At 44.2% G+C, this 16,311-nt stretch overlaps 1 protein-coding gene across 1 annotated transcript in view; it reads right to left on the minus strand.

Moving 5' to 3' along the window:
- The window catches only part of gal3st4 (galactose-3-O-sulfotransferase 4), an 82,677-nt gene extending 66,573 nt beyond the window's left edge, over positions 1-16,104 (minus strand). Inside the window, exon 1 of the mRNA XM_044183783.1 lies at positions 15,769-16,104. The gene's annotated coding sequence lies outside the window, so the exon portion shown is untranslated. The remainder of the gene's footprint in view (positions 1-15,768) is intronic.
- Between the last annotated feature and the right edge of the window lie 207 nt (positions 16,105-16,311).

Below are 16,311 nucleotides of genomic sequence, written 5' to 3' on the forward strand. Positions count from 1 at the left end.
GCCTGGTGTTGTAGGGGGCAAAAAGAGGAGAACTTTGGTGAGAAGAGCTTTCAGCTCTCACCATCTCAACTAATCCCTAAGGTTACTCACTGAGTTTGGAGTTAAGTTTTTAGTACCTTTTTTTTCTTCTTATATTATTCTTATGTACAAGTTAGTTAATTCAAGTTTTACTTTGTTTTCCTACTGCTGGTTGTATTTTACGATTTTTACGATTATTTTTATATTTCCTTTATATATTATTAGAATCATTTATTAGTATACTTATATACCTGTATATTCAGGTACCGATTTACTCAGGTACCCATATGTTTTCATCCTATATATAGACATTGTACTCATTATTTTAATCATCTTTTACACATTTGGATTATGCTCATAGTATGCTTGTAAAATGTGAGTTGACAAGCAATTATCTCTAACAAGTTAGAGATAACTTGGCTGGTGGCTAGAGGTTAATACCAATTAGGTCTGGATTTGGAACACTAGACGCTACGGACCCATAAGCATTCCTTTGGGGTATGTTAGGAGTATTCCAGATTAGGGTGACCCTGGCGTGTCTTGAAAAGGATAGATACAAGAGGGAAGTCTCAACCTTTCGGTTATGTGCTCGACCCTGACAACATTAGTATAAAGCCTACAAAGAAAAAAACTTGTCCGGCAACAGCTGCCAGAATTAAGGCAATAACATCAATTGTAGTGGGGTACCATCACATGAGGCCATATTTCCTATTGAATCCAGCGAATACCCAGCTCAGCAACAGTGGGGGTTTAGCTCTAGCACTCAGACACTTGGCCGGTAAAGAATGGCAAGGAGAGTGTGACCAATACATGCTCAAAATACAGGCCCTCATATTACAACCAAGTAGTGTTAACCTCTGGTGGCAGGTTAGGAGGGTGTTGCCGAGGCATCTTGAATGTGGCCATTGCTCCAGGGGGAAGTATGCATCCTGATCAATCTAAATAGTGGCTGTTAGGCAGCTATAAAGCCCTCTTCCATGAGCATCAGTAACAAATACAAGAGAACAGACCTGGATATGTTTTTACATGGCTGTGGGACCTTTAAACACTCGTTTGGAACAAGTGTAGCGACCCTACTTGAGGTTTTGGAGGAAGCACCAGGGAACTTTCAGGTTTTAATTCTTAATCCCAATCAGAGACAGTCTGAATGAGTTTAGCTTCAGGAAAATAAAATATCAAAATAAGAACGGTGGCTCCTGACAAACTAGCTCCACAAAATGGCCCTCTGCTTACACTGCATCAGCCAGACCTCTGTGAGACCCCCGGCAATGAGGCAGAGGTGTGTCAAGCTGTGGGACCGAAAAAGATCAGGAAAGCCAGAGCTACGGCTATGAGGGATCGAGTCTCTCCTAGCCGGAGAATGCCAGAATGCCGGCGGTGCAGGCAGAAGGTCACTGGAGGCCGGCAGCAAAGACGAAACCCTTCTGGAGGCCGGTGGCCAAGACGGAACCCCTCTGGAGGCCGGCGGTGAAGGCGGAACCCTTCTGAAGGCCGATGGCGAAGGCGGATCCCTTCTGGAGGCTGGACAACCAGACTGGTAGAGGAGCTGAAGAACCAGTGATGCCCGGGAACCCGGAGCCTGCCAGTCTGGCAGAGAAGGAGGGTGCTGCTGCTGCTGCAACAGAGAATTCAGTGGAGTGCTGCGACGCAGCAGACGGTTCAGCGGCGACAAGAGATGGCTGCTGCTGCGATCCAACCGGCCGCTGGAGGCGACTGCGATCCAGCGGCGACAAGGGGTTGGTGCTGCTGTGATCCAGCCAGGAAAGGAGGTGACTGCGATCCAGCTGGGAGTCCAGGGGGCTGCTGCGATCCAGCAGGGAGTCCTGGAACTCGGGGCCACTGCGATTCAGCAGGGAGTCCTGGAACAGCGGGCCCGGAACTGGAGACCGCGACGGCTCTGGGGCACTGGGCAGCAGTGCAGATGAGGTGGGAGCCACGCTTCCTCCTGGGGGGTTTCCCAGAAGGCGCCAAGACAGCAACGAACTGAGGTACCACCTGGTTTGCAGGCTGAGATGCTGACTGGAGACTAGCATGCAGGAAGTAAGCATGCAGGAATATGAGCTGGGGACTAGAAGGCTGGGGTGCAGGCTGATAACTGGCGGGCTGGGATGCAGGCTGATGACTGGTGGGCCGGGGTGCAGGCTGATGACTGCGAGGACCACCAAGAGCCAGGAGGGTGCCCAGGTATGGATTTGGAGCTGGGACCGGTTCGGGACAGGCAGATTGCAAGCTCACGTAACCAAGCCTGACTGATAAAGGGCTAGTAGTCGGGGAGTCAGGCTGGTTTCTAGCGGGCCGGGAGTCTGGCTGGTTGCTAGAGGGCTGGGAATCTGGCTGGTTGCTAGCGGGCTGGGAATCAAGCTGAGGCCCGGGAGCACTCAAAAAGTCCTTGGCCCACTTAGGAATGGAGTCTCTCAGCCAGGGCTTGAAGGACACAGCAAAAAGCGCGCCAGCTATGGCTGTCTGCCTGGACTGTTCGCTGCTGGCTGTCCTCCAACAGGGTCCATATTTATGGTCGGGTTGTTCTGTTATGTGGTGCAGTATGAGGACCCAAATGCAGAAGACCAGGAAGCGGTATGTAGATGAGGTAGCTGGATGACTTCAGTGTTATTTATTTGGTGATGTAGCTCACAGGCGGGTACAGGCAGACAGGCAACAAACAGGAAACAGGCATTTAGGCAGATAGAGGTCCAGGTAATGGAAAATGGGTTACCAGCTGGCAGTTGTCGAAACCAGGAAATAAGTCCAACAAGGTTAACCAAATCCAACAGAGAGCAGGCAAAGTTCAAAGTCCAGAATCCAGACATGGTCCAAGGGAGACAAAGAATAATTCCAACAGAACTCACCAGAAACTACTGCCTGGCACAATGAAACATGCACATGGCAGGGACACAACGACCCGACAATGAACAAAGGAAAAACCTAAGCAGCAGGAATTAGCAAAAAAGAGGCACCGCCAATTAGCGCTATGGCCTGTATGGCCCCTATGGCTGAGGACGAGAAAGATACACTGGTCAAAAGGGCCAGGACTCAGGGCAAAACATACCAGCATACCACCCTGCATCTCCTAGACCATTCTCACCTAGCCAGAACCAAGGAAATGGATCTGGCCAGGGGAGGGTAGTTCCTCCCCGAGGTCAATATCCTCAGGTGTCCAAATACAATCAAGATCCCGGCAACAGCTGACTGGTTCCCCCCGAGAAAATTTAGACATCCCACAAGACCAAGAGGTGACAGCGTGACTTGGACGGGCTTGACAAAGGAGCAGAAGGACCAGCTATGAGTTGGCCATCAGTGAGGTTGGCCAATGGTTCAAAGACGAAGATGAAGCAGGTTAAAGCAGCCCAACTGTAGGAGTTCTGGCCCCCACAGGACTGCTCACCCCCAAATACATGAAACATTGCACAAAGACTAACTACATGAAACAAATAGATAATGAGGAAGTTATGGAAAAGGTTGTCTAAAATTCTGATTCTACCCAGTAAGGGAAATACTAAGCAAAGGGGTATATTCCAAATTTAAAGATGATTGTGGAAGGGTAAATCATACATCCACATGATTTGAGATAAAATTGCACCCCCAGCACCCAGTAGATCCTAGATGTGTAGAAGAAATTATGGAAACAATAAAATAATTAGTATCCATAGAGTACTAAGAGAAATAGAAAATGCACCAACAAACTCCCCAGTTATGGATGTACCAAAACTAGATCATTCATGGAGAATGGTGCATAACTTAATAGAGCTCTACGGCAGAGTAGTTACAGACTCTAGATCCCTCAGACCCTTCTCGCACCACAACCTCAATCGATCTGGCTAATGTATTGGCTGGATGTGGGAGTGAGAAGATTGGGACAGGAGAGAACGTCAGAGGGCATCTGGTGGACAGAATGAGAATGGCAATGAATGTGTTTGAGGAAGTGGGAATGTGGCTGGAGGGGATCAAACGGTGACACCCCATACCCTAGTCTTAAGGAGGCAAATAAACAAACAGCAGAGGGAGCAAAGGCATTGTTGTCTAGATGGGGGAAAATGGGAAATTATGCTAATAGATCCCCAGGTAAGGTTCCAAGTGACTGGGCAAGCTATTCCGAGACCCAAGCCAAAGCAAGACAATGAAATTATCTCAGACTGGTACTTCATGAATGGCAGCAAGCAAGGCACCGATCAAAAAGCTCACTGGGCATTTATCCTTAAGAAGGGACAGTACTAGCTGGTTCCAAAATTAGTAGCAGTGCCACCTTATTCCAAAATACAGCGCTACCTCATTCCAAAATTAGTAACTGTGCTACCTCAGCTCCACATTGTCAGATATTTAAAAAAATTTTACATGTTTGATGAATGTCACAGCCTAAAGATATCTACAAGCCAATATTGAGACATAGTCATAGCACTACCTACTGGCAACAGGAAGTTACAGGCCCTATATTCTTAGAAATTACTCATGCAGGTTAACCAGATCCACCTCAAACTTGATGATGCTTAATAGTGAAGCTTGTGAGTTTTCATCAAAAGCTGTTGCCACGATGGCTCATTATTCGCCGTGAATCAGGAAATTGTTGTAACTTGAATGTACATTGTCCGATCTGCTCAAAATTTCATGTTTGATAAGAGTCCTGGCCTGAGGACTTCTACATGTCAGTATTGAGTTATAGTCATAGTGCCACCTACTACAACTGGAAGCAAGCCATGCCCAAAACAGGAGCAAAAAAAGGTTTGCTAGGAAGTGTTCAGTTTCTGCTGTTAGTGGCACCCACCACATATGGCGTTGTGTTGTTAAGTGTTATAGATCCTGAAAAACTGCTGTATGGCCACTGCATATATACTGTTAAAACCACAAGATCCTTGAGAACTTTTGGAGGTTCTTAAATTTGAAACTGTGGAGGAACCTCTTAAGGTGCTTTGAGGAACCTTCAAGAAAAGGTTATTAGAAGAACCTGCACTTAGGGTTACCTGAGGAACCTTTTACAGCTCTGTGAGGAACCTTTAGAAGTTCTACTGTAGTAATGAAAATAACAACAATAATATTATATAATAATAAATGATGATGATGAAACAGCAGCTGTCTTTAAGCAAGGCTTTATTTGCATAAATCGGACTATTGAAAAGTTCAACCATAATGATTTTGAGGGTTGAGCATTTATAATTTGCAAAAATAAATAGAAAACTCAATGAATAGAAAATATTACACAGTAATAAATACAATAAACATTATATAATGTCTGTAAGAGCCAAATACGTTGTTGAAATAACCAGAATGTAATTATTTCCTTTGTGTACATTGGGTGTCGCTGTGTTACTATCAAGGGCTCAGGTTTAAAGGTAGGAAGTCACTGTTGCACTGTTATCATAGGGTGTTTGACCCCAGAAGGGCAAAGGGTTTTTGAATGCTGTGGCGCTAATAAGTTTGTTTGTCATGCTGTGAGCAGAGTGTTTGGTTTTCGATGGAAACTGGACAATGGACTTTGTTCACATTTAAGCACAGCGGGGGAAATAAAGAGATTGTTATTCTGCAACCGAACAATGCCCTGTGCATTCTGTACTGAACAGTAACATCAAGCTAAAGCTAAGCTTGTCAACCAGGTCGCTCCTGGGTTAGACATCTCAGTAGCTAAGTAATAGGCTGAGCTCCCTTAATAATATCAATAAATCCATTAATCCAACAATTCAATAGAACAGACTTGACTCAGAACTAGAGAGTGTGTGAAGATGCCCTATCTATCCCAGATGTGCACTGAATATCAAAAGCTCAAATCTCAGCTCATAAATTAGTCAGCACATCTGATTTGGAAGTTACCTGATCATGTTTACCACACAAGCCGCTTTTCTGGCAGTAAGTTATATTCACACAATTATATGCAATAAAAGGAAATGAAAAAATAAGTTCTTTGCAAGAGTGTCATAAGCAAAAGAAAATCCCACAATTTCCAGCAGGCATGACTGGGGAGTGGGACTGTATTTCTGTACTCACTTATCCAAATGAACGACACCAAAGGAGTAATACGCTCCAGAGTTCCATTAAAACAAAATATGGCAAGGCATACAAGAGCCCTACCTATGAATGACTGGTGGTGCTCTAACCTTGTCAATTACATACAGCCTGTCTGGATTTTCATTGAAGAGGTAGGGGAGCAGGAGTATTGCAGCAACGACTGTGAGTACTAAAGGGAAAGAAATAAAAACTTGGATCAGTTTTTATAACAATGATGGCAACATTTATTTTAAGAACCTCAAATAAAGTTATAAATACCTTTGTGTGTCTCCTCACATTCCTGGCTGAGTTCCCTGTGGTACTGGACTAGAATGTCCTCGCCCAGGCTTTTCCTTCTGGCCTCTGCAACAATTTTGTCTGCTGCTTTTCCAAAGCCTTCCAGCAACCTCTTGTCCACATCAACTTTATAGATGTGATCAATTTCAGAGAAAATCTAAAAGAAGGTTATTTCCATACATTACAAATTTGTTGGAAGAGTAACCTATTAAAAGTGAAACTTTTGTACATTAACTCCATGCAGGGTTTGAACTGACAATGCTGATATGCTGGAAAGCTGGAAACTCCTGAAGAATGTCACTTGTGGAGTGGCTTTGAATGAAGCAGACTCTCTCAGCAAATGTCCTCTTCATTTTCTCCTTCAGGATGTCCATGTTTGAACATCATGAATGATTAGTGCATGTTCTCCACCACACAGTGGATGCAGGGAGTGATATTTAACTCCTTTGCGCAGTACCCGATGGTAGTGAAGATTCAGAGCGGTGTCAGCCGGCCTCCGGTCACAAGACTGCAGCTGTCGCTCCCCCCGAGGCACGCGTGGAGGCAAGGGCCTGTGCAACGCTGCTTGCAGCTTTAATTGTATTGTATTTTTGTTTAGAGTCAGTTTTTCTCCTTGCTGCTATGCATTACAATGAGAATGCACACAGACCTCTTCCACTTTGGAAACTTCACCTTCACACTGAAGGTGAAGTTTCCAAAGTGGAAGAGGAGAAACTACTCAGCTGAAATCTAGAAGGCACAACCCACTTTCAGTATGTTTCTTTTTTGTTGCTATTACACTAACATCTCATAAGACAGCAGTTCTATTTTTGAATGTGACATGCAGAGTGAAAATATTTAAATGACTCCAAGCCATACAAGGACCTGTTAGCTACTATCCCAGTGCCCCCTCCCCTCAGCTCCAAGTATGAACACCCTGACAAGGCTGTGGCTCTTAAGATGCACGTATCTCATTTTAAAAGGCCACAACATCTGCATTAAAGGATAGTGTTGGGTCACTTTCACACCTGCCTTCAGAACAAACATTTGCTGCTTAGGATTTGCTTAATTTCTTCATCTTATATGATAGTATACTGAATATCTTTGGGTTGTGGACTGTTGGTCTGACAAAACAAGACATTTATGTCACCTTGGGAATTGGTTAATTGCGATATGCATGTTTGAATATTTTTTGACATTTTATAGACAAAACAGTAAATTGATAAATTGAGAAACAACAAATGTTGCTTTTATTCAATCTCCAAAGCCTAAATCAATTGATCGGTAGAGGTTTCCATATTGTTGAAAAAGGGAAGCCACTGGGCTTACTTCAGGCACACTCGCACCAAGCCAAGGATGTACTTAAAATGAATATTGATTAGGGCATATCAGAGTAAAATTAAAAGATTAAAATCACAATAGGAAAACGCTGACTGGTTTCAACCACCAAGACATGTTTTCCTAGGTATCCCCAGCACCAACGAACAAAGTTTGGTATGATGTGTCTGTACAGCCTATGGATTTTTTTTTTAGAAAATTCATTTCACATTTCTAGCATAAAATTGAAACTTCCAATTCACCATATTCTTGCCAGTAGCTGTTGTACGCAGCCTGCAGGACTCATGGATTGAGGCACACCCCATCTAGTCCAGGGTGGGCTTTCATGCATTGTATCTCTTCCTCCACCTCTGCACACTTGGCCATGACCTAATTTACACAATGGTACACAATGCGACACACTGACCAATGACCGCCTATATTCTCTCTCCCTGTATTTCACTCTATGGGTTGCTGTTGGTTTCCAAGCCGCCTCAATCATATGCTAAACTTTGAGAGAAAAATCTTTTCATTCAAACTCTGTGCTCCTGAACTATTTGTTTGTTTCACTGAAACAAACCTTGACAGAACCGACAAAACATTTTGATATTTTACGATCAGAGAAACTTATCAAACTTATCTCTACAATTTTTGACATGTAAAGCATACTTTGATACAGTGACTTCTACCTTTTCAAGAAAGTCTTCAAAGTTATTGTTGTGTTTCTTGTATTTTTCTTCTTATTGAGATCTTCTTGAGCTTTTGTGGTTCCCAAACATGCATAATCTGTTTGTTTGTTGATGAACTGATTCATAATTTTATCTATAAAATGTAAAAATGTCTTCAGATTACTTCCTGATGAGCAATTAAAAAAACTCCAAAGGTTTCATTTTATAGCTATATAAATCCAAGAAAAGCATGTAATTCTTAGCATTTCTGAATCTGTAATCAAATGTATTTTTACTTGATAAAGAAGTGGTCATATTCCCTTTCCTTTAATTGTATTATATATCTTTTTTGTGCATGTAATAGGTTTGCAAAGTCAAAGAGCCCAAAGTCCACCCCAAAAGGAGATACCCTCTCCCACAGAAAACACTGCTCCTGAACTGCCTGAAAACAGCTCAATTGTAGTCCAACCGTTACTTCCGTAACTTATCTACCTGTATGTCACTATGTAACATGCGTTATAATGCACACCTAGCGGCTAGTGTGGCATGCCCTCAAACCAAGCTACTTAGAGAGGAGGCTGCAGATAGTGAGTCTTTTCATGTGATTTAAAAGTTGTTTTAATTACTTGATATGTCTAGTTACTGGTTGAACCGGTTGGATCACACTACCTTGCTCATCAGGATCCACCCTACTCTGCTTCTGATTGGCTAGTAGTCCTAACCTAGGTACTGTGTATGTGCAACTCCCAACAAAGATTGAATAGAAGTAAGATGCCTCACTCGGTAGTTAAAACAGAGCGTTCAAGACACAGGGTGAAAATTTCTGGTATTCTGGTACAACCCCAAAATAAAATTATGAACCTGAAAATGGGCATAATATAACTTGAATGAAATGAATGCTCCTCTCTTTTATTAAGTGTGGATCTCTGTGTTGGCTGTGAAATTACTCATCTGGTTGTGATGAGTGTGCCAGTAAAAGTCACCAAATGCTTTTGATGTTTGAAAGTAATTTCAGTACTGCTTTTGCAAATTTTTGTCTTGTTTATTTATTCATTTGTTTTATTGCTTATTAATTTTGTGTAATTTTTAAATTAGAAAATAAAATACACCTCATTCTATTCTTAATATATTACAAAAAAAACATTGAATCAATTATCCACAAATTAAATTTGATTTGGTGTTGTAATCCTTTGGTTTAGTAGTAATAGTTGCAGCAGTAGCAATATAGGCCTCAAACCCACAAATAAGCTGAAGTTCCTTGAAAGTTACTTTTTACAGTGTAGGGAAGACAAGATTCCACCATGTTACATAATATTTTGAATGATAAAGATTGATATTTTTAATATACCACTGCTGCCCTGTTTACCCTAGATTTCAGTCGTTCTAAACTCCCTTTCTAGCTGTGTTTTGAAACTTACTCCCACATTCCCACACTCCACATTACCAGACATCACTGTAATATGCAACATTTTGTTAGAGCACACTGTAAAAGTACTACTTGATTATTTACAAAATTAGTACTAGGGGAGAGTATCAGGCGGAGAAGCAGACCCAGCTGCTAGCAAGTCTGGTGTCCCGGCTGGGAGCCGCATTACCATCATCCCCACCACTCTCCCTCTCCGGTGTCACCCTCCACAAGATGACCCCGGCGGTGGCATGTGGATGGCCAGCGGCAGAGTGGTCGGTGCGGCTGCTGCCACTGCTCTCCGGGGAAGTGCAGACAGCTTCCGTCGTGCGTCGGAGTCCGCATGACTGAGGAGGTCCGTGCTGGATCGGCTGGGATTCTCCAGCAAAGATCACCAACACCAGTTCCGGGGCATAAGGCTTGGGCACGCTGATCGCCCTTTTGTCTACGCCCAGCAACTGAGGGATGCGGCGACGAGGTGGCTACAGAAGGGGGAATCCTCTTACGAGGGGTGGCTGATAGACAAAATCATTCGGTCACTGCCCACTCATGGAGGTCGGACAAGTGATTCGGGTTGCCGGCTCTCCGACACCTTCCCCCAGCCCAGGGGCGACATACCATGTACCGGTAAGAATCCAAGGGGGTATACACCGGGCAATGGTGGATTCGGGCTGTATGCAGTCCATTATTCACCAGAACCTTGTTTGACCCTGGGCTTTGGTGGAGGCTTGCTGGGTAGATATTAAGTGTGTACATGGAGATGTTCACAGATACCTTGAAGTGCTGGTGGAAATTAGACATCAAGGGAAAAAAAATTGTGTTAAGGCAGCAGTTAGTTATCACCCCCTGATTTTGGGTACAGATTGGCCTGGGTTTGATAGGTTAGTGAGGCACTGTGTGGGGGTGCATGCACGACCATCAGGGACATGGAATGTGTCTGCTGTGTTTAGTGGCGACGCAAGGTTTTCCGATGCTGCAGATGGGGAGCGGGAACCGGCAGTGCCTCCACAGGAGAAATGACTCCTGTGTTACCCTCCACAGAAGATTTTCCACTGGAGCAGTCTCGTGACGACACTCTACGCTTTGCCTTCAACCAAATGATAAAAATTGCTGGTCATGTGGTGTGCCCTGACGCAGCCCAGTCATATCCACACTTTTCAGTGATCAGGGACAGGCTGTACAGAGTGAGTCATAACACTCAGACAGGGGAAGAAGTAACGCAATTTTTAGTACCAAAAAGCCGTCGGGGAACAGTTTTCCAGGCTCATTACAACATGATGGCGAGGCATATGTGGTGTAATAAAACACTAGACCGGATAATGGCCCGATTCTATTGGCATGGGATTTGGGGAGACATTTGCCGTTGGTGGCACTGTTTCACGTCATCTCCCGAGTCGGGATCCCGAAAGAGATCCTGACTGACCAGGGCACCGCATTCATGTCACGCACACTGAGAGAACTTTACGGATTATTGGGCATCAAGTCGATTCGAACCAGCGTATATAACCACCCACAGACCGATGGGCTCATCGAGCATCTGAACAAAACTTTGAAGTCCATGAGTGCAATTGGGACAGGTGGCTAGATCCTCTGTTGTTTGCAGTGCGGGAGGTACCCCAGGCCTCCACGGGATTTTCTCTGTTTCTCAGTTTTCGGGGGGACGGGGGGTCCCGGACCTAGTTAGAGAAAACTGGGAAGAGGGTCCAAGCCCCAGTAAAAATGAAGTTCAGTATGTCCTGGACATGAGAGCAAAACTCCACACGTTTGGGCAGTTGTGACGGGAGAATTTACTCCAGGTTCAGGAGCGTCAACAATACCTGTACAACAGAGGGGCTAGCTTAAGACAATTCACGCCCGGCGATAAAGTGCTTGTATTACTCCCTTCGTTCAGCTCCAAATTACTCGCCCGGTGGCAAGGACCCTTTGTGGGCACCCGGCGTGTGGGCGACATGGACTATGAGGTTGTGCTGTCTGATAGGGGAGGGCCAATACAGATCTACCACCTCAACCTCCTAAAAGCATGGAGAGAGGCGGAGCCGGTAGCCTAGGTGTAGCCCCATCGTTCTTGTAGGTAAGAAGGACCATACGGTTCTGTGTGGACTACTGCAAAGTGAATGATGTGTCACGATTTGATGCCTATCCGATGCCTCGGGTCGACAAGCTCCTGGATCGGTTAGGCACCGCTCGTTTTTTCATGACACTGGATTTGACCACAGGCTACTGACAGATTCCCTTGTCGCCAGAGTCTAAGGGAAAGATGGCCTCCTCCACTCCGTACGGGTAGTACCAATTTACCACACTTCCGTTCAGGTTGTTTGTGACGCCGGCCACCTTCCAACACCTCATGGATCGAGTGCTGTGTCCGCAAGCACAAACACACACACACACAAACATATATGTGTGTGTGTGTGTGTGTATACATATACACACACACACACACACACACATATATATTACCTCGAAGAGGTAACAAGGAAAACAGCAACTGTCAAATACCTCCAACGAGTAAGGCAAGTCCTAAGAAGTCAGCTCAATGGCAAGAACAAGGCCCAGGCAATAAACAGCTGCGCCCTGCCAGTGATCAGATACCCTGCAGGAATAATAAGGTGGCCAAAGGAAGAGATACAGACCACAGACGTTAAGACACGAAAGCTCCTTACCATGCATGGAGGGTTCCATCTCAAAGCACCCTGAGACTGTACGCTAGCCGTAAGGAAGGCGGCCATGGACTAGTGAGTGTGAGAGCCACTATCCAGGATGAAACATCCAAGATCCATAAGTACATCAAAGATAAGGCCCCAACAGATGACGTCCTGTGAGTGGCTACAGCAGATCCCTGGAAGAACATAAGACCTCTCAGTCCAGGAAAGTGCAGTACTAGGAACAGCAAAGATACTGCGCAGAACCCTCAAGCTCCCAGGCCTCTGGTAGAGGACCTGAGCTCGAAGGATGAGACCACCCACGGAGGGTGAAGGACGAAGATTTATATATACATATCATTAAAAAAAAAATAAAAAAAAATAAAAAAAACTTTGGCTTTCCTCTGCTGTTTGTCCACCACCACGATGTCTGGTTGGTTCGCCATTACCATTCTGTCAGTCTGAATCTGGAAGTCCCACAGGATCTTGGCTCGTCCTGTTGATGTTGTACATCTCCAAGCATTCAGTGATCCATGTGTGGCATTGAGTCATATGCTTTCTTGTAATCAATCCAGGCAGTGCACAGGTTGGTGTGTCGGGTTCTGCAGTCTTGGGTGACTGTTCTGTCAACCAGGAGTTGGTGCCCTTCTGTGCTTTGCTCATGTATTGATCCATGTGTCCACTTCTGTTAGCCGCAATGATGCCTGACACGAGCTTCCATGTTGTGGAGAGACAGGTTATTGGCCAATAGTTGGATGGGACTGTACCCTTTGCGGGATCAGGATTGTACGCCCTTCGGTAAGCCATTCAGGGTGCGTCCCTTAGCAGCTGGTTCATTTGTGCTGCTAGGCGCTCGTGGAGTGCAGTGAGCTTCTTTAGCCAGTAGGTCTGGATCCTGTCAGGGCCCTGTGCTGTCCAGTTTTTCATACCTGAGACTCTTTCTTGGATGTCTGCTGCTGTCTGCTGGGTTTGCTCTGCTGTTATTACCCTGCCTGTGTTTCGAGTGCTTCAGGTATGGGCATCTGGTCGTACTTCTTGGGTACTTGGTTTCTCATTGTACCTCTCTCGGCCTCTGTCAGTTGGCTCACTTCTCTCTGTGCCTCCTTGATTTTTGCCTCCTCTCTTATAGGCAAGCATCTTGAGGCGTATATCAGCTCATTGGTTTCAGTGATCGTTGTGGTAGGTGCAATGCTGCACTCAATGCATTGCACTTAATGCTGCATTCACATCTTCTAGGAGACTTTCTGATGGTACTTTACTTAGCCGTTGTAATTGGTGTCGGAGTTGCCTTGCATTCATCCTGATCTTATCTTTCAGGTCAGTCGCTGCCTCGTTCAGCGTGATTGCACTTGTTGGGGCTTCATACCCAATCTCAGGTTGGCGCTTGGAACACTGAGCTACTAGTTGCTTCGCTGTACGCCTTGATTGTGGGTTTCGAAGTAACCATTCATCCCCCATCCTTTGCATGTAACCCCTCTGACTAGGGTTACTGGAATAGTTAAGAGTATTGTTATCGCATCACACCCATTCTCTGTCATGCCTGCACCACGGTTTTTTTTCTAGTCAAGTTAGCAATAATAAATACGCAGACGTTACACTTTCAAACTGATAAGGACAAACACAGTATAAAGTCCACAAAGGGAGGAGGTTGGAGTGGATAGATGTGTCAAACACAGAACTTTTCCATGGGGGACCGGGGTTCGATTCCTGTGTGAAACCAGTAGTCAATGTTGAATGTTTTTAGGAACTATTTATTCTAACCCAAACCATGATCTTTTCATAAACCTAACCAAGTAGTTTTGATGCCTAAACCTAACCAAACTGCAACTGTCACCAACCTGACATCGTGGTGGTGGACAAACAGCAGAGGAAAGACGTTGTGGTTGACGTGGCAATACCAAGTGATGGCAACATCAGGAAAAAGGAACATGAGAAACTAGAGAAATACCAAGGGCTCAGAGAAGAGCTGGAGAAGGCCTGGAAGGTGGAGGCAACAGTGGTGCCTGTGGTCATCGGAGGCAGTGACCCCCAAACTGGAGGAGTGGCTACAGCAGATCCCTGGAAGAACACCAGACATCTCGGTTCAGAAGAGTGCAGTACTAGGAACAGCAAAGATACTGCGCAGAACCCTCAAGCTCCCAGGCCTCTGGTAGAGGACCCGACCTCGAAGGATGAGACCACCCGCGGAGGGTGAAGGACAAAGTTTATATATATATATAAACATATCATAACACATAACTTGTTTATCAAGGGAGTTATCTCTGGAGACTGCCGTAGTGCGCAACGCATGACAGCACCACCTAGTGGCACAATCCATTACTTCAACACCACACTCATGGCAGATGCTAACTGCTCATCAGTCCGAAGAAACTAACTAGTCATTCACACACCGAAGGCACAGCCCTTGGGAGCAATTTGGGGTTCAGTGTCTTGCCCAAGGATACTTCGACACAGCTGCCCACCTACATATATATAATGTACTGTATATTTTCATGCACCTTAAATGCATTGGAGTCTACAGATAGTAATCATTATTTTGTCAAAAGCAAATATCAGTTGAAAAATTACATTAACTTTTCTACAAACATTACTTTTTGTAAATATTATTAATAATTAATAATAATATTAATACTTTTACTCTGTTTAAATAATGAAAAGTATTTTGAAAATGTTTTCAATATTGTTAGTACATGAAGTTAGAGGATAAAAGTTATAATCTATTACTGCAAAGGACTAAAACAAGATTATGTCATGCTGATGGATATTTTTTCAACAATGTTGAATATAATGACTTTTCTTTTTGTTTCCATTTTTGACAGTTACACCACCTTGATGTTTCTGACTTAAAACACAAAAACATCTCTCAAAATAATTTGATTTATAAATGTAAAACAAATGCTTAATCGTGGAGATGTATTCAAGTAGTTTTCTATACAAAATATAGGGTATTTAATGCTTTTTGAAAGAGTAAATTGACTGTATGTACACCACAATGACAGAAATGTGAAAAAACTCAAATAAGTTTCTTCCCAGTGACAAATCCTAACATACTGATTCATTCCTATGATTGTACTCTGGTTATCTCATCCAGTAACCTGGTGTACTAGGTTTAACCTGGCCCAGTCAGGCTGGGTTAATGCTGCAGGATCAGTCAAACAAGATTACTCTGAAGTGTTGGACCAAATGCCAGGACAATAAGCCGACAAGTGCTCTGTGTAGGTCTACTTGAGAACATATCATTGGGTTTACAGCAAGACACAAGCCAGGCAATGACAATAGTATTGAACTGATTATATATATATATATATATATATAAAAACTTAATTTTATTTTATTTTTTAAGACCATCGTTTTGCTTTTATATTGAAGGGAAACTTAGAGAACATCCGGTGTTTTTCATGCTATCTCCAGCTTGACGCACCCGACCTTGTTCCCGTACATAACCGTTACTGTTTAAGTTTTAATGTAGACTCACCTTCAGTTTCAATCGTCGACGTGGACTATGTCGTAAAAACCAGTGTAGTTTTAAACAAAGTCCCTCCGATGTAGTTGTTGAGCTCCTTCTGTTGGACCTACAGTTGCTCTCCAGTAGAATTCAAGAAGCAGACGCGGACAACCTCCGTGAAACTACCCGGCTTGTGATTCAAGTCCCGGACACAAATAAAAATATCATACCGTGTCCAGTTGGCAGCAAAACCCGACTACTCCCTGTTCCGTCGCTCAGCCTAGAGCAGAAGCTGCGCGTGCAACGCTGAGCGATCATCAGAAACCTCCACGGTGGTTTCATCAATCCCTTCTGTCCTCATCCTCTACCCCCCTTCCTCTCCTCCAGGCTGGCAGTGCCGCCAGCTTAGCAGTTTACGCGACCTCCCCCTGTAGTGCTTCTGCTGTATCATACTGTGAGACATTTCTACCTCTGTTACGTTCAAAGAAACGTCAACATTTAGGATATTTTTTCTTTAATACACGTTTATGAGAGCCTGTGTTCTTAGTAGTGTATTCTTCAACAGGTTTGCAA

This window comes from Siniperca chuatsi, linkage group LG22 (genome assembly GCF_020085105.1).
Source record: "Siniperca chuatsi isolate FFG_IHB_CAS linkage group LG22, ASM2008510v1, whole genome shotgun sequence".
In the NCBI taxonomy this organism is placed as follows: domain Eukaryota; kingdom Metazoa; phylum Chordata; class Actinopteri; order Centrarchiformes; family Sinipercidae; genus Siniperca; species Siniperca chuatsi.